General features: G+C 38.2%; 1 protein-coding gene across 4 annotated transcripts in view; it reads right to left on the bottom strand.

Annotated features, from left to right (window-relative positions):
- Positions 1 to 24472, bottom strand: part of FUT8 (fucosyltransferase 8) — a 265395-nt gene that overhangs the window by 191007 nt on the left and 49916 nt on the right. For 2 of the 4 annotated variants that reach the window (XM_016131252.2, XM_036217867.1), the window contains exon 1: positions 456 to 593. The gene's annotated coding sequence lies outside the window, so the exon portion shown is untranslated. Of the gene's footprint in view, positions 1 to 455; positions 1492 to 4116; positions 4219 to 24472 lie in introns of those variants that run through there. The other 2 variants (XM_036217863.1, XM_036217871.1) reach the window with 2 other exon arrangements.

Genomic DNA, 24472 nt, shown 5'->3' with positions numbered 1-24472 from the left:
TAGCCGGGCTCCCTACTCGCAGGAGCGCCACCTCCAGGGAATGCCGTACTCTCGACCGCCGGGAACGGACCAGCCCGTGCCAGTTCAGTCCGCGACTCTAAGGAGCACTGGTAGTGGGGATTGGAAGCAGGCTCGTTGCTACTTGTTATGGGAGATCGCTGCTGCTCAGCTCCCGCAGACAGATCTGGCCACTCGGCTGCAGTTTGCAGCGCGATCATAGAATGGCATCACACCCACATGCGACTAGCAAAGCTCTACTTTATCTTGTGAGAACGGTGTTTCCACATTCGCCCGGACAGAAAGATCTCCCACGATGGCCTGAGTTCGATGCCTGGCCTCTCCCCGCGAACCGCGGCTGCTTCAGCCCCTCTGAGGCGGAAGTTTATTCAGTACGAGAAAGAGAACACAGGACGGGATGGGGGAGTGGGGGGTCTTTTCCTTAGGATGCTTCCTACCCGCTCGGACTCGAGAAATTCCTGGCGCCCGCGATGCAGAGCAGTGGGCCGAAGAGCTAGCTCACACGAGCCCAGACGGCGAACTGAAACCGAGTTGCTGAGCGCGCTGCCCCGGCACACAAAGTAGTCGCGGCCCGGGGAGGAGGGGCCACGGTAGCCAATCAGAGGCGCAAGCTACGTGAGTGGAGTGCGAGCCGACCAATCAGAGGGCAGGAGGATGAGCTTCCCGTACTGAACTCTCTGTGTCTTCCAACTGAGATGCCAAGCCTGCGGTGCAGTACCACGGAAAAGCGAAATTGTGCCCTAAAGACAAGAATTATTCCTCTAGACATGGGTATTTTTAAGTAAATACCTTATTCTAGAGCACATAGCGGTGGCCTTTTAGATGCTGAGTGTGAAAAATCACAGAAAAGAGATTTAAGAGGCAGTGGCCTGTCAAGACTGCAATCTACCTAATAACATTTATAAATTTACAGTATTTATTGAGATATATTTATAGGCCAAGAACTGTATTACAGAATCACAAATAAAATACTGCCAATTCAAAGAAGAAAAAAGTTCCTTGTCCCTCAAGAGCTCAGCTCCTGAGAAAGGTTTGCTGGACCTTGTGTCTCCCTTATTTATTGGCAGCCTTTTAAACAATAAGCTCTCCACGTACTTTGCAGTCATTTTTATGATTATCTCCCTGCAAGAAGAGAAAATTGAGAGAAAAGTAGAGTGACTTATCTAAGACCACACAAGAAATAGATTGGGAGAGCCAAAGTTATGTTCCAACTCAGAGATCTGTCATCATTTAACAATCACTTATTAAATGCTAGGTTGCTATCTTCCAATAAAGAAGTTTCTTCACTAAGCTTATAAACAGGACAAAATTCTGTTATAAGGGCCACAGCTTTGGTTGTTGGAAATAAACAAATTTTAGGCTCATGCCATAGTTATGTCTCATCAGTCATACTCTAGATAATTTTTAGAAGTCAGAAGAGAGGTAGGCATTTACATTTTAGTTTAAACAGTATTTAAAAAAATATTTTAGCAAACTTGTTTAACTTTAAAGTTTACCCTGTATAATACTTCAAGACCCCAAGTTCAAAGCTTTACATTTACCTCAAAATATCCATGGGGTTTTTTTTTGTTTTTTGTTTTTTGTTTTTTTGTTTTTTCTGTTTTGTTTTGTTTTGGGTTTTTGTGTGTGTGTTGGGGGTGGGGGGGGGGGTCTAGTCTTTATTTTTCCTTTCCAGAAACCAAGAGATTAAAATATATACCTTTTCTACCTCCTGCTCAAAAAAGAAATTAAAAAATCTGTCGAAGGAATATTTGTTCAAGATTTAGTGCATTTTTACAGCACAGGGTAATATATATTAAAATACCAAATAACTGGTGCCTAGCTCTGTTGAGTCAATGTACTTCTCAGCATGTGACAGAACACTGTTATCGAAACCCTTTCTAAGACATGCCCAGGATTTAGCTGCCACCTCAGAAATGGAAGTATCAGTTAAACAACTGACACTTGAGTACAAATCTTTACACATTAAGTTCCAGGCCAACAATGAATTTACAGAAAATTCATAACAGTCCGGCTTTTTAAAAAAACGTATTTTTTTTACTCTTTCCAGAGAGGCATATCACTGAAACTGCCTTTCTCTTGCCAGGTTAAATTTCTAAGAGAGAAAGTATCCCCAAAAGGTTCTACACATCACTGGCCACCAGAATATATCTCTGTCAAAGAGTGTTTTCTCAACAAGCTTCAGCCTCCCTCTCTACTGCTTGGTCCTCTCACTCTCTTCTCACCCCAGGTGCCTGCCTCTGCCCCCTCATCACTCCTAGTTTCAGATATTTGCTTAAGAAAGTAGAAGTGTTCCACCACTTCCTCCACCTCTCCCTCACCAACTAGGCTTTAGGCCTATCTGCTTAAGCAAAAACTAGAATATAAGTTATTCTCAACAAAACATTGTACAGAACGTTTTTCATGACATTTTATACTGAGAACTAATTGATCCTTATCAGTATATCATATGCTTTTACACATCCCTGGTCAAATTCTTAGTCATCAGCTAGAGCCATAGGGTCTTGCAGATGGGGCAAGGAGGAGTCAACCATTAGACAACAAAAAAATATCAAAATGAAAGTTAAGTGAGTACCTGAGTAGCCGTTTTATTGAAAGATCAGTTTGATCAAAGTTAATGAGTATGAATACTATCACATTTCCCAAATTGTGAACATTCTTGTAGGAACTAGTTTGAAATTTACTACCATTTTATAATGACTATAATAAAAATAATAGCCAATGTGTAATATTGCTCAGTGCCCAGCCCCATGATAAACTCTACCTCCATCATTTAATTCTCAAATCAGCCCTTCAAGGTAGATCCTATTATTATAGTGGGGGCATCTGTGGGGTCACAAAGAAGGGTCGAGAAGGCTCTCAGGAGGTACAGCAGAAGCTATTTATCAAATACTTTAGAAATTTTTCCATTTCTATCAGTGTGGACCAACCAGATGTCAGCCCAAAAACATTCTTAATAATTTTTAATTGTGCTTGTTTTCTGATTGTTGCTCTAGCTACATTTTATTTAGAGGGTTCCATTTTGCAGTAAATCATCCAAAGGACAGCACTGTTATTGCTACATGCAAGAAGGTATGACTTTGAGATAATCATTTTACCCATTTGGGCCTTAGTTTTCTCATCTGTAAAATAAAGAGATTGAACGAGATAAATTTTAGTTGTTTGACAATTCTAAACTATAAATCTAGCCAGCTTGACAGTAACTATAATAATGGAATATGGAAAAACAGTCTATATTTTCAAATTCAATAAATGTTTTAAGTCACTCTTGAGCCAACTCCTTAAATAGAAACTGTCTCTCTACACTCACTCATTAAAGAGCCAGAGACAGTCTTTCTAATTGAAAGAGTGAATGAAGTGATTGACTTAAAGGCTAATGAAACTAGCCAAACCATTTCCCCCTACAGCTTGCCTCCATGGTTGAAATTTGTTTTCCCGTGCTTTGAGATAAAGTATCATATAGTTCAAACTTGATTTCTTCTTGATATCTACCCCTATACCTTCTTTGTTTTGTTTTTGTTTGTACATTTTCACAAGTACATCCATGCCACCCACTCCCACCTTTGTAGTTGGCTGGATATATGACTAGTTACAGCCACTAGTCTATAGCGGCTAACCACATATAGTGATATGTGTTACTTCCAGGTAAAACATTTCGTTGCAAGTATAAGTCCTTACAGTCTTTACTTTTCCCCAGCCTCAAGATCAGCATTGCTGAAAATGATAAAACTCTTGTCAGCCTAGGTCCCCAGGAAAGTATAATATAGAACAGCCCACCTTCCACCTTCATCAAGTCAAGATGTAGATGTAGTTTGAGGAGGGTGGGGGGACACTTGTTTTTTAGGCCACTAAGATTTGGAGTTATGTTTTTACTACAATATGACCTAGAATCTAAGTTATGCTAGGTCCTAGACTATTTGAATTAGTATACTTGAAAACCATATAGTCCTGGGTAAACCGGCCCAATCAGACTAAAGGGAAGGATTTTTAGTCAATGCTTAGGGAAACAGATTCTCTTGTTCTTACCAGGTATGAACAAGTCAGCCTATAACCCAGATTGCCACTGGCAGCAAGCTAACCACCACAAGAGGAACTAACCTTAGAATTAAGTCAATACACTGAGGATGGCAAACAGAGAGAAAACAACTTGAGGATATGTGATTGAGCTGATGGTTATATCACTTCTCTGGACTTCCAATTCTGCAAAATAATAAAATAATAATTCTGTTTATTTCTTCATAACAACTATATCTTATATATCTTTAATTTTGTCATAGTCCTTAACATAGATCTAGCTTGAGAGGCACTCAAAAATATTCGATAAATTAGAATTTTAAAAATATAACAGCTCATTCTCTTGCTTTCAAAAATAAAATATTCCCTACTTTAACAAGGGGAAAATGTAATTTGATTCAACCCAATCTTTTCACAGATGAAGAGATTAAGACTTAGACACAGTACAAGATTTACCAAGTTCATATAGCTTTGCTATGGAAGAACTGAGGGGAGAAAGCCTAATAATTGCTTCATCAAAAATGACCATAATTTATAATTTAAAATGGGGAAGTAATGAAACAGTATATTATCCTGCTAGTTAAAAACTGAACTTACTACAAATATAGTTTAACTTACTAGCTATATGATTTTGGACAAGTTACTTAACCTCTCTGAGCTCTGGTTTTTCCATCTATAAAAGAGGACAATACTATCTGGCTCATAGAGTTGTGAGGAATAAATGATTCAACATATAAGAAGCACTTAGCATAATGCTTGACATAAAGTAAACATTCTATATATTGCAGCCCTATCAAATGATGTTTATTCATAGCTAAATCAACTTTTTTTGCATAAGAGTAGATTCTGTTCTCCTTTCTCAGGCATACAATTGAGAACACTGACCTGTATTTTTCCATCACATGTATAATTATAGCATAGCCTATACAACTGAGTAGCCAGCATCCACCTTTCTTATAGGAATTGCTCCTCCTATTTCCACACTTGTATTATTTTATGTCACCAAGAGAAGCTATGTTACTATTGACTGGCCCTTGGCCATAGCTAATTGGTCCAGGGCTGGACACCTGAACCCAATGAGCCAGTGAAGCCATTCCTCTCCAACATTTTTAGATTTTGGAAGTATCTCATCCAGATATAAAATCTGAGAGATGTCATTGGACATGTTTTTTTTTGTTTTGTTTTGTTTTTTTGCCAAGTGGGTAAACACATTTTGCATTGAGAAAATAAAGTTAATGGACAGAAGGAAGCAGAAGGTATAGAGAAAGTGGCTTTGTTATACTAGAATTCTCAGTTCCAGGTTTTCTTGAGCACTGACAGAATCTCTGCCTTTCCTTCTGGTTAGGCTTGCCTCTTCTAAGAGTTTTCCCCATTTCCTTCAAATATGTTACCCATTTCGCATAAGCTAATTCCAAAGAGGTTTATTTGGGATGCAATTAGTACGATGATATGCTATGTTATTGTAAAGTAAAAAAAAAAAAAAAAAAAGATTATCCTTATTAACAACTTGAATGATATCTCTTAAAAATATGATCGTTTCCAAAAATGAATCAAGAAGTTTTATATCAAATGCCAACTATACATTAAGTACTTGTGACAGACTTCAAATTACCTCCCTATATCTATCCTCTCAACACCTAATTTTTAGATGGTCCTATCGTCGCTCAGTTAAAATCGAACACTTTCTAGTGTCCCCAGCATGGCTGTGGCCACATGAGTACATTCTAGCTGTTGAGATCTAAGCAGAAAGACTGTAGATGACTTCTGTTTAAAAAAAAAAAAAAAAGTCAAAAAGGAAGGGGATATACCCTTCTTATCACTTCTCTCCATCCTGTTTCCCAGAACATGAAGTGATGACTGGAGAGCCCTGTCAGCCTTGTTGGACCATGAGAATAGCCATACCCTGGGGATGGCATAATAATGAGGAAAGATCTGACTCTCTCACAACCTTGTGAAACTTCTGTATTAATCCTGGACTGATAACCTCCAAAATTATTATATGTGAAAATGAAATAAGCCTCTACCTTATTTAAACCATTATTATCTAGGTTTTTCTGTTACATGCCACTGAACCTAATCCCGATACAATGCCATAGTACTTTGATAAATTATATTGAGTTAAGTTGGATCATTAATGTTCTATGAAAGAAGAAACAAATCCAAAAATCTTTGAAATAAATGTAACAAAGATTTTTATATTTAAAAATTTTAAACCAAAAACAAAGATACAGACTGGGGAAGGAAATGATAGGTGCAAGAGAAAGAAAAATTCAGAGAAAAAATTATTGCCAAAAAAATAATAATTTACTACTGTCAATATGTTTTAAATATTTGCTCCAGTAAGAATGAGCCTTGCTGAAGTCACAAAAGTTCCAATATTATACTTTGCAGGAGCAAAAATTCAATCTTATGAGTTCACCAGAGGGAAAATTAGTTTCTCACGAAATAGGCTAACTCTAACCAAACTGACAAAAGTCTAAAACACGAGAAGACCCCTTGACAGCAGAGACACTACCTATCTGTTTTGATCAACACTATATATCGTATTTATTAAATAAGTTAATTAATTTTTATTGCATTATAACTGTCAGGGGATTAAGAAACTCGCATCCTACAGTTTCCAAGGAAACATCAGGAAAAAGTCATGGTTCAGAAAATAGATCCTAACTAAATTTGAATCCAGGCTTTGCCACCTAATAGTGAAGAAACCTTGGGAAACTTTTTAAACATCCGTCTCATTTTTTATTTATATAAAGTGAGAATGGTAATATCTACTTTATCAGGTTGTCATGACTGTAAAATGAGTTATTATGTGTAAGACTTAAGAACAATGCCTGGCAGAAAGTAAGCATACAATAAATGTTAGCCATTTATAGCTCTACAAAGACCCTAAACTAAAGCAAGCCTTTGTGGACACTATTATTATTACCTGGTCTAATCCAAAGTCGAGATAACATGAAACAGAATCTCAAGAAGAAAAAGAAATAGGTGATTGACAAGATTTCCTGGACCAAAGGCTGAATGTCATTTCAGTTTTGTTGTGCGTGCCATAACACAACTGTTGGTATTTAAAACAACATGTAAGGGCCCTAGAAACCATCCCCTACAAATTGTGCTGGCACAATTTATAAGTAGACTTGTAAACTTATATAAAGAGGGTCAGTGGAGCTAACATATTTATTTCAAGGCTGATCATTTAGTTTAAAATACACTCCCAGTCTTCTGAGCTCTTACACTGGCATGTCAAGTGGTTTAGAAGTCCATCCAACTTACTTGAGCTCTTTAAGGTACAAGGAATCAAGTAATTCAGGTTACTTCAAGAAAAGAGGGACTTTGAACTATTTTCAGTTCAAAACACATGAACTGATTCTTCCCTGGGGCTGACCTGCCATCAAATACTAAGGCAACTGGAAACCTGCTCCTTTATGTCTCCATCTCCTCACAGTCCCCTATGTCATTTTCTGCTCTTCTCGTAATACCAACAGACTTCCGTTTTTTATACCGCCTTTTGGTTTTTGCTTGCTCATAGTTTTTGTTTCTTTATAATTTCATCTTGTTCATGGCATGATATAATCTTAACTTTCAAATTCTCAGTTTTTTGGTTCACATTCTCCAGAGAGGGAAATCTTTCTGGGCCTTAATATCTTTCTATACTAAGTTACATCCTAGGTCTTCTGGTCTTCAGTCAGTTTTGTCTTAGAGTTACACAGTCAGGTATGAATTCTGGTCCAAACTACTGCATCAAGGTGGGGGTGCCTGCCCCTTTAGCAGGGACTATGGGCATGAACATGGCAGACTCTTTAGGAGAAGTAGGAGATGGACAGACACAAGAATTGACATCTCTGATATCCTGCTATACTTCTTTCCTTGCTTCCCCCTTCAATTTTCTATAACTCTCATAATTCTTCTAATGTTCACATATAGATCTTACCACTCTCTTCTATTCTCAGTACTTAACAATTTAACTTCTCAGTCTTTATATTGGCCTTTGCAAATTCTCCAATGGGTTGTTTCCAGTAAATGTTGGTCCTAATTTTGTTTATATAAAGTCAAGTGGGCTGTGTTGGGTTCCTCTCCACATGGACCATCTAGCTTCTTACCAACTAAATGACTCAACCACTCTGACATTACTTTGGTTACAAGGTGAGCTCAGGAGAAGTCATCAGTTATTTAAATGCAACACTAAGGGCTCCTTATAAAATCAGCAAAAAGGTGAAAGCAGAACTATAGGAAAGACAAACATTTTAAAAGCTAATGTCCAGACAAGTTTTATTAAAAGCTAACAATGCCTCATGTTGAAACAGAGTTTATGAATGTCTAATGTATAAATAGTGGGTATAGGAGCCATATAGCTCTGACTTAACAAGGGAGACTGAGAAATACAGGGGAGCACATGAATGTTTGGTGGGCACTAATGTCTGTGCCACATGCCGTAGAATGACCTACACAATCATTTGTGGTATGGCTCTGGATGCAATAATTGAAACAAGAAATAACTAGGAGAGGAAATGGATAGCAGGAGACAAATGTCAGAAATTGTGAAGGATGTGCTAACTGGTTAGGAGAAAAAACGACTAAAGATGAATGAGAGTTGGAGTTGGTTAACTAGTTATTTGATACCATTAATATAATTCATAACTCAGTATAATCACATTTAAAATTCAGGTCTTCTGATCCTAAATCCAACACTTTTTGTTCATTCCATCAGGCTCAATATTTCATCTACAAAAAAAAAGCAAATTCCTAATGAAGAATTATTCAATCAGATGGATTCACCATTGTATCCTTAGTGTCTAGAATAGTGCCTGGCCTATGGGAGATGCTCAATGAATAGTTACTGAATGAATGGATGACTGAATGAATGAATGAAGAAAGTGGACTTTATTTCTGCAGAAAGGATTTGTTAGTTCTAATATTTTTAACAGCTATTTTTAAAGTATCATGGGAAACCGTATATATACTTATGTCCACATTCCTAAATAATAGAAGAAATTCAATTAACTTTTTCTTTTATAGAAATAGTCTTCATTTTTAAAATAAGGACCTAATAAAATAATTTATGCAGCACTTTCATTTTTAATATTCTGTTTACCTCTAAGACAAAACGTGCTTGATTAGCTCTTCACAACTTAAAATAAATGTATTTACAGCTCCCCCCAGAGAGATATGGTTATGGCAACCATATTTTTCTCACCAAATAGAGTGGAACTAAGTCTAATAATTAAATCAGTACTTAAAATCTGGATTTTCCTGGAAAATCTAAAACACATGGATACTGTAATGTTATATCTGAAATATTTATTTAAACTATGCATTATAGTTATGATTCCTTATGACCTTCTACTTAAAGTGTCCTTGGCTGATTTTCACCAATATGTCAAAGTTCTCATTGGTCAAGGGTCTATTTTGATTATGTGAAACCATGTGATAGTAATTTTGAATACTCAAAGAATATCTTTGTCCTCTATGAGCTTAACTTGGAAAAAAGGAAGCTCCAGTGAACAGAGTGGCACAGAGATAATTTTGATTTTGTGGTAAGAGAGTTTTTATCCTCCCTTTACTGTTACTCAATTATCACTTACCACTTTGCTCACCAAAAGACCTGGGATAAATTTTACATTCATCAAGTTGAATCTAGAACTCCATTATCACATGCAGATGAAATAAGACCAGTTTTTACAGGTGGAAACTAACTTGGATGTATATATTTTTTAAGTGGTTTTAGGCTTAAGTTAGTCATGCCTGACAGAGTAGCATGGACCATATAAGTTCTGGAGGTTCCTCCTATTTTTATGACTCATAGTTTTCTACATATATAGTTCTGGAAAAACCAAACCACTAGATATGGATACTCATTAAATTGCTTTGCATGAAAGAGAGGATAATACTCTTCTATTATAGTCAAAATAAAAATCAAAGTGTATCATATTTCCTCTAATATTTCTATAATCTTCTCCAATTGCTAGAATCATCTTTCAATGCTTCTTAGACTCAGAGCAGCACAAGTTGCTGTCCTCCTTTATATTTCCTAGCCTCCATCATAGTCCAGTCGGAGCCACATTCTAGACAAAAGTGATATAAGTCACTCCCAAGTCTGGTCAAAATGCCCCTGCAAGAACCTCCAGCTCACTCTTCCCCTCCCTCGATGATGTTGGAGGTTTCGTAGTCCAGGTGTTCTCACTGTAAGATAGAGGTGGGTGGCCTGGATCTCCAACCATTCACTAGGAGGAGAGCTACCCTATAGGCATAGACTGTGACATGAGCAAGGAATAAATCTTTGTTGCATTAAGCCACTAGTGTTAATTTGACAATTACTATACTGGCCAAGAGGATAATGGGGAAGAGTAGAGCTAAAATCAAGTCTCTGATTTAGTCACCAAACCATGTGCCTTGGCACAGTCTTTTACTCAAATGAGTGCCCTGGTCTGCATCCTACCCAGGGGAGGTACCTTTTCTAATTTGCATATATATGTCATACTGATTAGCAGTAGCCCTGACTGTATCCCCTCTCAATTGATTACCCTGTCTCCATCCTTTCTCCCCTTTGCAATGCCTCTATAAAGAGCTATCAGATTAATATTCCTAAAACACAATTCTAATTATGCCATTTCCTGCTCAGAAACCCCCAGAGGAACCCCATTGCTTCATGAATTAATCCCCAAATACTTAACACAGTCTCCAAGACCTTCTGCAACTCATTGAACATTTTAAATGCACTCCAATCACTACCTTTGTCTTCTCACCCCCATGTTCTCCAGCTCTGGAAGTTTGCATGGCATGATTCCATAGAGCAGGTGCACCCCATCTCATAATCAGCATTCATTGACCTAGCTTAAAAAATCTTCACCTTCACTCACTCTAAGAATCTCCATGATACAGAATTTATTCAAATCCTCCAATACATTGTGATTTATTTGTGAAGTAGTAGAGAGCTTGTCTCACAGTTCTTGAGTTAATTCATTCTATAGCCTGCTCTCCCATTCTGTCTCTGCAGTAGCAAGAATTCAGCTATGTTCTCACCCTTGGTTGGATCCTACTTATGTGGAGGATGTCAATAGCAACTCATCTTGCCATGAGGGAACCAAAAGGTGAGGGAAAGACAACCACGTATAATGCATCTACTTCTATTCTATGTAGCGACTAGGATTGGCAGATAAAATACAGAATTTTCAATTAAATTTGACTATCAGATAAACAGCAAATCATTTTTAGCATAAGTATGCCCTAAATATTGCATAAGATATACTTACTTATGCCAAAAAAACAATTCATTTATTTGGAACTCAAATTTAAATAGGTGTCCTGCATTTTTATTTGCTATATCTGGTGCCCCTAGTAGTGGCCTCCCATTTGTTAAATTCTTGATCCTTGTCTCAGATTTGGGGCAGGGGAAAAGCAGGCTCTTCTTCTCAATGCATAATCCACCAAAATCATTGCCCTCCTAAATAACATTTCCCCTCAATGTTTTTCTTCATAGTATTCATGTGTTATAATAATTTTTACACAATAGTATCTCCCATGTGACAAGAATAAGCTTCTCGAAGTCAGGACTCTTATTCTTCGTATTTTTTCATTGCTGGCTAAATCTTGGAGGCATCTTTCTGGCATCTACATGATACATTGGCAATTCGAGAATTCAAAACCAGCCACAGAGCCAGAAACCTTAAATCAGTTAACAGAATTAGAAGGAAGTGTCTTGGGCTTATATAATTGCAAATCCTAGCACTTTTTCCAATTTGCATAATGAACCATGGCTTTTTCACTTGGACTTGCACATACATCTTCAAATATCTTCCCCATGTCTTTCAGGAAATATTTGGCTGGGTTTTAATTGAGGTGCATGAGACACTGATAGGAACACAGTTTATAGTTAAAAGTCGTTCTTTTAAGATAGGTTGCTAGAGGTGTAACTCTCTCCCTAAAACATGAAAGGTAGTATCCCCACTGGGTGGATGTTATTTCACTCTCTTCTAAATGCATTTACACATTACCTAAAGCACTAGAAAGTAGCATACTGGCCACAAGTTAACATATTGTGAATCGCACAGCCTCACTCTAATGCCTGCACCCTGTATTTTCTTGGTAGCTCCTTTGGAAACCAGATAGATGGATGAGTTAGATTAAAAAGGTTAATTAAATACCAGGAAATGCATATAGAATCATTAGAAACAAATGGCTTTGTTATTTCTCTCATATTCAAGCAAGCATTATATTCTAGATGCCCATCGCTTAGGTATTTAGTGCAATGATTCTTTCCATAAGGAACAGGGAATTAATCATAGCCATGGAAATGCTCTGTACTCCTGGAGTAATAGCGGAAAGAGTAGGTGTGGTCTGATACCTTTAAACACATATTCTAGAGATAGGAAAAATTTCTCGACTGTTTTATGAAAATCTGACCCTGTAAATGAATTTCAATTACTTCACTAAAATGTTTATTTTTTATATAATATATATGTATTATATAAAATCTCCAGTAGCAGCAGCATTTTAAGAACTAAATAACATGCACATGATAAAAAAAAAAAATCAAATTAAATATAAAAGCGTGTAAAGAGAAAAACGAGTCTCTCTTCCACACTATCCCCTAGTCCTCCTTCCCTGAAGCACCAGTATCACCAGTCTGTATACTTTTCTAGATATATTCTCTGAATATACAAGCATGTATATATATATATATATACACACACACATATATATGTATATGTATATATACGCATACATACACACATATATACACACATATATATTGCCTTAAACAAATTTAAATTTATATATAAGATATATTACACATAGTAATATGCTATTGTACACATTGCTTTTTCAATTGCATTTAAATCTTATTATGAAATATGTAAATAAGAGTATAAAATATATATAGTGATCTTGTTTTTTCCATTTAACAATATATCCTTGAAAACATCCTATATTAATGCATACCACTCTGCTTCAGTTTTGTTGACTACTGTATAATATTCCATTTGTGGATGTACCACTAACCAAACCCAATATTGATGAATTTTCAGTATGCTTCTAACTTTTGCTATAGTAGAAGCTTTTTCAATTATTTTTCTGTTAGAAAAATGGCTTCAGGTACAACTGAGATATTCAACAGCTATTTATTAAACATCTACCATGTCCAATATACAATGCTTAGGCTCTACAAACAATAATGAAACTAAGAAGTACTGTACATTTCCCATCTTCAAAGTGTTTGGTCATTTCACATGTGTATGCTATGGGGTTTGTTGTCCCTCCCAAGTTTGTAACCAAAGATTCCTTCTTCATCTATTAAAACAAAAATCTCTTCTAAATTTACTTTACTATGGCAAAATGTGAGTTCCATAGTTCCAAATCTTTAAACTATCACTTTGGAGGCTACATATCAATTCTCTTCACAAAGATACACGTGTTTAATTCTAAATTACAAAATTTAAAAGCCAGCAGAGAATGTAATGATCATCCAGACTAACTTCGTTTTATAGTTGAAGAAAGTAAAGCTAAGAAGTAGATGACTGTACCATGGTCAGACTCCAGCTTTTTCAATAAAAAAATTGATTCAGCATACCCTATTTGTCCCACTTAAAAATCAGAACTGACTTTCACTTGTGGCCATGATGGAATAACAAGGACCTGATTTGCCCTTACCTTAAACAAATGAAAAACAGACAAAATATACAAACAATAGTTTTCAGATATTGGATAACATGCAGCACTAGACAATGATCTCTGAAAGAAGAAAAACAATGAGTTGAACCCATAATCTCCCCAGTTTACTGCCTGGAGAGATTCTAGAGGGAATCCCTAGAGGGAAGGGAACCCCAACAAGCCTGGAAGTTGTATAGAGATGGAGTTGAGAATGCAGATTGGCTATGGCGCTAGAATTTGTAGGGTAGATTACCAGAGAAGAAAGCTTAAAAGAGGGAAAGGGAGAGGAAGAGAGGGAGAGATGGAAAGAGAGTTAAGAGTGTTCTGGAGATCTGCAGGGGATTCCCATTGAGTCTTTAGCTGAGCACCTCATTTGAGGAAATTACCTGCAGCCAGGGAGAGAAACACCTGCAAGGAGCAATTATTGGCATTCACACAGGGCTGGAAATAGTTCACATTCCCAACAGCCAAATGGAAAACTTTCTAGCGCACTGGGCATCCAGTTGAGTACTCAGAAAGGTATTGCCTCATTATCAGGCCAAATTAGCCCTAAACTAAAAGCTGCTCTGCTCCTGCCTGTTCAGGTTTAAATGCAAGCCTCAAAAGGATCAAAATGTTTCCAACTAACATAACTGTGTCAAAAAAAAGTTAGTGAAAACCATCCCCCGGTCCCCAAATCCAGCATCCAACAATGCGAAATTCACAGTAACTGAATCCATTTTTTTACTGGTCCTTTTTTTTTAACCAGGCATGTAAATTGAAGCAAGAAAATACAATGCAGAATGAGGAAATCTAAATCAATCAATACAAACAGATCCAGCTATGACTCAAGTGATAAAATTAGGAAACGACATTAAAACAGCTATTATAACTATGCTTCATATGTTCAATAAGTAGAGGAAAGGATGATCATATTAAGGAGGGAAAAGAAAGATATAAAAACGACCAAAGTTGAACTTCTTAAGATGAAAAATATACTTGAGATGAAAACTCAGAATTGCTATGGGAATTAGAATTTTTGTTATTATTTCTATTAATATCAATACTTGCAGATATAAAATAATATTTTTATTTGGTCTAAAAATATTCCTTTTCATATTAAAATCTCAAAGCCACATACCAACGTGCATCAAAACCATCAATGTAAAATGGTGTTTGCATAGTAAAAATATGTTAGCTGCACTTGCTGTTGGGGTTTATGAAGAAAAGGAGCATCATACAGTCTTTACTATATGTAAAACATGTTAAGCCAAGCATAACTTCTATTCAGAAAACCTTAAAACCCAATGAAGATGAAAAATTAGTTTCTAAAAACTTAATTTTTAAGCTTGCTGCATGCATAAATTAAAGAAAAAATTATACATACCATTTAGGACATGAAATAAAGCTAGAGATTTTTAGACCCTTGCCATGATCAGTGATGACAGTATTTCCAACAATTTGTTAGTGAGCTGTAGTTGAAGTATTTAACCTAAGAAATGTAAGTGAGAAGGGGAAAATCAAGGAAAAAAGCAGTGGGACCTAAAAAGGAACTCTTAAGAAAAAGGAGAATGTAAAAAACGTGACAACTATAGTTTACAAGTACATATGAATCTCCCTGACAGAGCCTGAGAAGGAGATAACGTGAAAATGCAATTAAATTCAACCAACAGTTATTGAATGCCTGTTACCTGCGAGACACTGTAGCAAATGAAGTACTAGCCCTTTCCTCCAGCAGCACAAAATATGATTCAGGAGACGGATGCAGATACACAAATAATTGTATCATAAGTCAGACTGATGGGTGCAATAATGTAGACATAACAACAGTTAAAGGAGTATAGAGGAATGAAATAACTGGATTTTGAGGTAGGAAAATGAAGGAAGACTTCATATAAAAGGTGGCATTTGAACTGTGTCCTAAAAGATACAAAGGATTTTACTATATATAAATGGGAATTGTGTGGTTATTCTCCATATAATTTCTCGCTCTCTCACACCACCATTCATTCTCTGCCTCTCTCTGTCTTGCTTTGTAATCTGCCTCATCTAACCATCCTTGATGGTTGTCTGGCTTCTCGTTGAGTTTGACCAATCAGAGAAACCTTCTGGAGATTAGAGGGCAAGAAGAGAGAAATTTTGGGGTGTGCATTCATTGTCCCCTCTCTGTTTCAGCACTGTGGTTTAAAAGTGGCTGCACAATGGTCATGCCACCCTGAACATTCCCAATCTTGTCTGATCTCGGAAGGTTAGCAGCAGGGTCAGGCCTGGTTAGTACTTGCATGGGAAGCCACCTAGGAATACCGGAATATCAGGCAGAAAAAAAAAAAAAAGTGGCTGCAGCCCTCCGCACCTACAGCTCCTACTGATGGCCTTCTGTCTCATCACTCCAGCTCTTACTGAGCTGTGGTAACACCATTTCATGCCCTTGGCCCCTTAGGCCTAGGAAACGTAAGAGCTTTCCATTCTGCTATTCTCTGGCTGTCTCGACTACTCTTGTGGCTTCCCTTTACCTTGACTGTATCTCTGTAAACTGTCCCTTCATTTGAACCATCTTAGTTGAATCCAATCCTAGACAGAGAGAACAGTGTCAGTAAAGGCAAGAGGAAATACACGTCATGATTCAGGAACCACAACTGAACTATGGGAAACATCACGGGGCAGGAATCTAGACAGAGGAAAGTGGATTTAAAAATTGGGGCCAGATTGTGAGGGCCTACTAAAGAATTTGGACTTTATTCTTGAGTAAGAGTAACCCAATGATGGTTATTGAATGAATACAACCAGATCTGTGTTCCAGAAAGATCTTTCTACTAGCATGTGGAGAATGAAATAAAGAATGAAAAGACCAAAGGCAGAGAGAGGCCAAGTAAGAAGTCATTGCAATAAGGGCCTAAAATGGGGCATTGGATAGTGGTAGGGAGAATAGATTTGAAATTGGTCAGCAATAAAATTTCCAGGCCATGATAAATAGGGGCAAAAGCAGAAGAAATTTTTAAAGATGACTACTAGGTCTCCAGCTTGGGAGAATGGGAGAACAGTAGCATATATACATAGAGGAAGAGGTTATTAGAAATGGGAGCATGAGTTTGATTCTGACCACCGAGAAAGTGAAGTGTGCGATATTCAAGCTGAGATGCTCAACAAAGAGTTGGAAATTTAGGTCTATGTATAAGGAATAATGTAAGAACTGAAGGTAAAGTAGATATTCAAGAGCTATGGTCTTCAATCCTGGCTGTACCTGAGAATCACCCGAGGAACATTTAAATAATAGACGCCGGGGTACAACTGCAGATCAATTAAATTTGACTTCTGGGTGGGATTGGAATCATATTAATTGGCATGTATTTAATCAGACTTAACCTGGGTTTATCTTTTTACAGAATTCCCCAGGTAATTCTAATATTCATCCAGATTGAGAAGCACTGATGCAGAGCAAACAAAGTAACATTTGGGAATACCAGCATTCAAGGTTCAGATATGGGAGATGATAAAGAATGGCAGATAGAAATAAAGGTAGTCAGAAGTATTTATTGGGAAAGTACATAGGCACACCATGTGCCATGGAGCCAGAAGAAGAATGAAAAGAGGCCACCTGATTTGGTAAACAGGAGTCATTACTGATCGCTGGGAAAGCAGTTTTAGTAGCTGCAGAAGCCTGGTTGCAATAAGCAAGGGGTGGATTTTAGATGAGGAATCAGAGGGACAGAGTATAAACGACTCTTTCAAGAAGCTTGGCACAACAAGTAGGAGAAAACAGCCAACAACTTTAGAAGAAAAGGGGTTGAAAGAAAGTTTGGTTAGATTTTAAGAAAGAGCACATGAGCTGACCTAGCTAGGTAAAGAAGCATGACAAGGGGAGAAAATGAAGATATACAGTAAGAAGAGGTTACTGGCAGAATGGGGACTTCAGAGGAGCCTGGAGGGGATGGTAGCAAGATTATCAGTGGAGTCGGACCAAGAAAGGAATACCAAAGAGAAAAACTTTGAGATAGAAAAGTTGAAGGAGTTCAAGCCACTATTTTCATAATGAGATGTAAGGTATGAGTGACTGCTGAGGGCAAAGAAAGTAGAAGGGAGAGGGAAATGGGAGAAAACACTGAGAGCTTTCTGCGTGCCAGGCGCCATGCTGAGATTCTACCAAGTTACCTCAGTAAGTAATTAAATGTGCTTTTGAAGGACAAATGTCAGATGGGACAAGAAGGAAAACTTAGGCCCATTATTCCCAATTTCAGCCAGCTAGTCACCCTGCTCCTTGGAGCCATTACTAATTAATGGCCCTTTAAAGCTTGGCTTGCAATTTGTTTTAAGTTAAATGTTCAGTTCAATCAAAATAGGGAAAGATTTCAGTTATGATAATATTGCCTTAGTTTAGTTTAACAGGAAAAGCCTATTTTTGAGAATGCTCCATTAGTAAGGGCAGAGAGATGGGGGTTTCAAAAAGATAGTTTTTAATGGTCCAAATTAATGGCAATTGATAAATATTTAGGGTGTGGAATTGACCTGCATATTTAAGTTCCTCTTTTAAATGTAAAACATGTAACTTTAGATTACAAATCCATCAAGAGCTAGGAATGTGCCACCTTTTTCTACAATGCCTGAGCAATCGTGTGGGCTCAGTGGACGCCAGCTGAAGATCAAGCCATCCTTCATTGCCAGACCTTCCCATTATTATCCATGTTATGTGATACAGGCCAGCAGACCAGAGGGCTTCCAGTTTTTCAGATGTAAATGGAGCCTCTAGATGGGAAACCTGTTCCATTGGCTGACCTTTTCTCTCAGAAACACCAAAATTGGGATCAGTGAATTCAGAAGTATCTGTCTAGGGTTTCCTTCACTGACGTCCCAGTGAACCAAGTTGCGGAGTGGGCATAGCTGCAAGAAAAGGCAGGACATTTGACCCAGCTGCCTGACTGAGCCTCAAGGCACTCCAGAGGATGATCCTTCAGCTGCCTGAAATCCAGTGGGAGTAGAAATGTGGGTGAGGTTGCCGAAGGCTGGGGATGGCTGGGATGAACTCAGGGTAGCACCCCTACGTCGCTCTCCGCAGCTTGAATATCAAACCACTGTAAATTGTGTCCAAAGTTGCTCTTGACCTCCTTACCACAGGCTGCTGAGTCCTGCCTTAAAAGACTACCTTATCCTATCCCTATCCCATTTATTCTTTATGTATAGTCTACTTACAAAAACAGATTTCAGACGATCAGGCCTTTCTCTCTTGAACCCAGAAGGGTATGCAGCTCCTAAGTTCCGTGGAGGCTGAGTCCTAGTTTATGTCACTCATCACTATGATCTCGCCTCCAAGAGCAGTGCCTGCCACATTAGGTAGTTAGAACTCACTAGATAGCTATCGAATGTTTGAGTTTTGCTCCTATGACTCTTTCTTCTGTTTCTACATATTACTTTTATTTGTTTAAAAACTTCCTTTTAAAGTGTTTTTAAAAGCACTGCTCAATTTTTCCATAATTCTTTATATGAAATAGTCAAAGAAAAATTTTGAAACTGTCAGGAAGTGTCACTACGCACATGCGGACATCTGCCTATCCCTCCTGTGGACTCTGGCTGAAGTGTTCTCACATAAGTGCACTGAGGGAGTATTAATCCGAAACTCCAGGGTTTTTTTGTCCTCTGTTTCCTAAATCAATAGCTTTAAAGTAAAATTGTTGTGGCTAGAGGACCTTCAAGGATTATATCACCTGACATTTACTTAATGCGTTTCTTAAGGGAAATCTCCATTTCTCTCCCAGTTTGTTCTTCTCTATTTCATCCTGGGCAGGTAGATACAAAACAAACATTTTCATTTCATCTCCATGCTAAAGGTCAAAATAATGACAAAATCAGAAACAGAACTCACACTTCTGGCTTTATGGCAGATGTCATCTTTCTTAACCTTTACCCACTGGGCCCCTGTTCCTGGGGTTTGACAACTGGCTTGAAACAAACACCAGTTCTCTCTCAGCCTCTTCCTTAGCAGCCCACCTTCTTAATTCATGATCAAGCCAGTTCAGTAGGATGACTCCTATACTATAATAACAAGAATAGTAAACTTAACTTTATGTAGGATCTTTCATATAGCTCCATTACAAAATGTTTTCCCAACTTAAGAATTGCAGAATTACAGAGCAGCACTGCTGAATTAAATAATAAGTAACAGCCGATACTAATAATTAGCTTAATTCATGGCCTAGTAGAACTGTCACAACTGAGGCAGTCCTCCCTCCGCCCCTCATCTCTCTGTCTTCTCTTCCTCCTCCATCCTCCTCTGGCAACGGCAGTGCTGAGATTGTCGTATTAGTCATCCTAAAGGCAAGTCACCTCTTCCTTTACTCTGTAGCTTTACAACCTCATTATCCAAAGAATTTCCAACCTTTGGGGAGTTGCATCACCCCGTCGTTATTTAATTTCACAGCTGCTTCTCCTGATATCATGCACTTGGTGAGAGGGATGCACTAGGATAGACTGAAATCTCTTAAGCATTTGCACTGACCTCAGAACGTCTCTTGCTTTTTGCAAACTCAGGGTTGACAATTACTTCTCTACATGGTAACCTTGCAAAGTGGGTTGTCTTCTCCACTTAAACCACGGGACTAGAAGTCAGACACATCGGCAAGGTCATACTGGGGTCACATGGCACAAATTGGGAATGACTCTGTTTTTCCAGTCTCTGTACGTGGTAGCTTTCCGTGAACACTCTGACCTCACTAGTAATTAAAAAGAACTCCAGAATTTTCTTATATAAACCTGATCTAAAAACCCATGCAGCTTAGATTTAACACAGAGTGCCCATTTAATTACATTAATTAATCACTTATCTCACTATCTACTAACTCCTAGCCTCTAAGATCTGAAGCAGGAATATGGCTTTCCCTTCAGTCAAAATAATGTAATTTGGTGACCAAACTCTGCAGGGACACCAGAGCTGTTCCTTCTGTAAGATATGTTCTTGGGGCCACAGGGAATTAGGACTTGAAGGCCTTTTATATTTCTGCTGCAGCATGAGGAGTAATTGTCAGTGTCCACCGTGCTCTGATAAAATTGACCTGAATAAAATGTCTCAATAACACTCTAAGCTAGGGAGTGGGCGCTGAGCAGGAAGCAGCACTAACATTTTATGCACATTTTCTTATTGCATAAAAGTGATTAACTGACAATTCATTACTAGATTAAGACATCAAAACAATTAAAATGAACATAAAAGTCTAACATTGCCAGACTCTTTCGAACTACCTTAGGGTAACTAGCATATCCATCTTTCTACTGCTCACATGTAACTTTATAGGACCTCACCTCTCTCTCTAAGATCTCCCTACCTAAAGATAACAAACAGGCCCAGGTCTGAGTCTCATCAAACTTGGAGTTGTGTTTTCTGTTTGTTTGGTTGTGTTTTTGTTCGTTTTTTTTGTCAGGTTAAGAGGTCTCCTAGGTTTCCTGAAGATGAGCTTATCCACTGTCAACCTAAAAATAAAAGGCTAAAGTGAGAGGCAACAAGCATTTATTTGAGATCCAAAAGAATAGCTATTCTGGAAGCACGGATTTAGGCAGAAGCCTAACAAGCATTCTGATTAGGAGGTGAAGGCAAACGGTATTTAGGAGAAAGGAGAAGGGGAACAATTACAGGAACAAAAGGAAGGAATTTCTATAGGAGCAGATAAGTTTACATAATAATGTTAATTCTAAAGGTCTTTAATTTTCAGTCGTAATCATAAGGAGCTGTTGTTTGAATACAGTGCTGCTTTAGGCCCACTCCAAAGGTTATTTTGCCTAGTTTTAACATTCCAAAGTTTTGAGGAACATGTAATTATTTCCTCTGGGATGGCAGCTCTGACTCCATTTTAAAGTGGCTATGTTTATATGTCTCCCATCACTATAGAAGAAAATTAGTGTTCTTTAACTGTGAACTGAACCAAGATAGATTTCCAGTTCTTGATTCTTGCCACCATACATTCTTGATTTTGCTTGGCTGATACTACCACCAAAACTGAAGCCTTCCTGATGGCCATCCTCTCAATCCAACTGCCCTACAGCATCTGCTAGAGAAATAATTCATTTTGGAAAACCATGTTTGGCAAATAGTATAGGGAATCTCCTTCTCCAGAAAGTTCTTTGGTTTAACCCTTTGCCTTCCCAGAATGAATGCAGCCCTTTTCAATTCTTAAATTCAAAGAGGTTCTAAATTCCTCTGTAAGAATCAGTGTCCGACAAAAATGAATTTAAATATCGGTGGCACTGCTAACTTGCTGGAAGGCTCTCTGAGCCTATTTTGTCATCTGGAGAGCTGGCCTAGTCCCGTGGAAGCTGTTGGTATTCCTGCCCCTATACTGCCATTCACTGGCATTCCTTGACTATGGTGATTACCACCTGCAATATTTGCCACGTGTACCATCTCACTTAATTGTGACATTAAGAGTTGGTAGAAAATAATTTTTGAGGGAGTGAAGTGGTCAGACTAATTTTGAAATTCCCTGGGCTCATTTCAGAGGCTGTGTCTGAGGAACCAGGCAAAGCCCAGGGTTCTCGGCCTTCCTTGAGCCTTGGGGTCCCTCGTCTTCCAACTTAACAAATGACTCTGCCTATTCATTTATTAGTGACTGCAGAGCTTTTGTAAACCAATTGCCATGAGCAAACAGCACTTATTGTAAAGCAATAAACAACAATAAACCTTGCCCTTATCTAAATTCATTGCTCTAAGCCACAGACCTGCGGGGAATGGTTAGGCTATAATTCACAGTTGGTTAAGACTGAAGATTTACAGGTATTCTAGTCCAGTACTCCTTGGGGAGCCAACTGTGCCAAAGTGTCAAGTCTGGAAAGCCTGTAATTCAGATCAGAGTCACCTTTGGTCTTTCACTGGGGACAGGGGAGAAAAGAGAGAAGAAAAAAGTCCTGGGTTTATTTGGACATTCTTTTCCCATATGCAACACATTAGAGACAATTTCTCTCCTCAAAGTATAATGGAAAATAAAATAATGGAAAAATCATTGTTGTCCAGTTAAACATGGCAGATTGAATACTCATATTTATTTCTATTCTCACAAAACAAATTCAGCAAATGAATTTTTTAATAACGTAGATGATAAAGGAGTGCAATAATAAATCTAACCAAAAGTAACTTCACAGGGTGATCTGCTCATAAATTCCTAACTGGGCAGGTCATGGTGGGTAGTCATACTTCCGGCTTATAACTTCACTAATAAAAGATTATCTCTGCCTTAAGCAAGCCCTGTCCCTTGTGTTTGTGCGGCTAGGTTACCTCTTTAAAATACCTCTTTTTCAGACCCCTCAGAAGCCTAACCACCCTCAAGAGAGCATATAATCTTGTTAATTATCCTGTTATCCAATCCTTACCTTGTTTTCTCCTACTGAACAACCAAAGTGACTCCATCTTAGGTATAAGACTCCATTTTAAGCACAGGCCAGTTTCGGGAAAAGCCACAGATAGTGAGACGATCACCCCACCCTAGACTCAGCCAATCAGAGCAACTATGGAAAGTAACTCTCCAAATTCCCCGCCTTGTTCCTTGGCGCCATCACCCAGCCAATCCTGCTAAGCGACAAGCTCGTTGTACCAATCCTATAACACCAAGACATCGCTCCCCATGCTTACGATTTTTCCCTTCAAATACCCCTGAAGCCCCATGTTCGGGGCCGTCTCCTATTCACTGCTGCGGCGGTGTGCGGACTGCGGTCCGGACTCGAGTCTGAAATAAACTCCCTCTTGCTCTTGCATCGGTGTCGGCTTCTTGGTGGTTCGTGGAGATACGAGTCGGGGCATAACACTACCTTCATATAATCTCCCTTCCCTGCTTAATTCCAAATGTATACTAGAAGCTGCAAAACTGTCATTCACTGGAGTGTTTGAGTTCTTGCTTCCTGGTATTATCGTCAGTTTGGCTCAAATAAATTCTTATAAAAATTTTCTACAGGTCTGTGCACCCTTACATCGATGATGACATAAAGCCATAAAGATTAAAAACACTAGACAAAGACATGGCAAATGAGAGAAACAAATAATATTCAGAGAAAGCCAAGACCTAAACCTATGGGAAAAACAAATCCATTGCAGTGTCAGAATCCCAGAAAGACCCAAGGCGCTGGGGGCAATGGGTATCTCCAAAAGTTCAAGTGCTAGGCAGGCCTAAAAAACAGGAGGATTGGTTGAAAGTTTGTATAACAACACATTTAAATCTCTTCTAGTTCTCCTCTCAAACCCTCCCTGCCAGGCAACTGCCCCTCCCCAACTCCTCCGGGATTCTGTTCAGGAGAAACACCAGACACATTTTGAAGAGAAGTAGACGGTGGCTCTCAAGAGTCTGCACACTGATCCCTTCCCACGATTGCTTGTGGCACATTAGTAACTGGACTTATAGTCCTAAAGGGCAAACTGAAGGATTTTTCTCAGAGAAAACTGATAGGCCCTAGAAAAACTGGGGTCCCACTAGTTGACTCAGATCTTACCGAAGGTGTCTAGATTTAGCAAAAAGAAATACAGGATGCTCAGCAGATTTGAATTTCAGATAAATCACCGATAATTTCTTAGTATACGTATGTCCCATGTAATGTTTGGAACATACTTATATTAAAATGTTAATTATTGTTATCTGAAATTTAAATCATACTAAACATCCTGTATTTTATCTGACACCCCTAATTCCTGTCAGCTTCTTAGTGCCTCATTCTTACCCAGGAATGAGCCTGTTTCTTTTTACATTTTAAAATATGGCTACTAGAAATTTTTTAAGTACGTATATGACTCACATTATATTTCCATTGAACAGCACTGCTCTAAGGATAGCCCTATCTTTTAAATTTGGTT

This window comes from Rousettus aegyptiacus, unplaced genomic scaffold (assembly GCF_014176215.1).
Source record: "Rousettus aegyptiacus isolate mRouAeg1 unplaced genomic scaffold, mRouAeg1.p scaffold_m13_p_3, whole genome shotgun sequence".
NCBI lineage: Eukaryota > Metazoa > Chordata > Mammalia > Chiroptera > Pteropodidae > Rousettus > Rousettus aegyptiacus.
The sequence above is the reverse complement of the archived record's forward strand: the minus strand, read 5'-3'. Positions and strand labels throughout refer to the sequence as shown.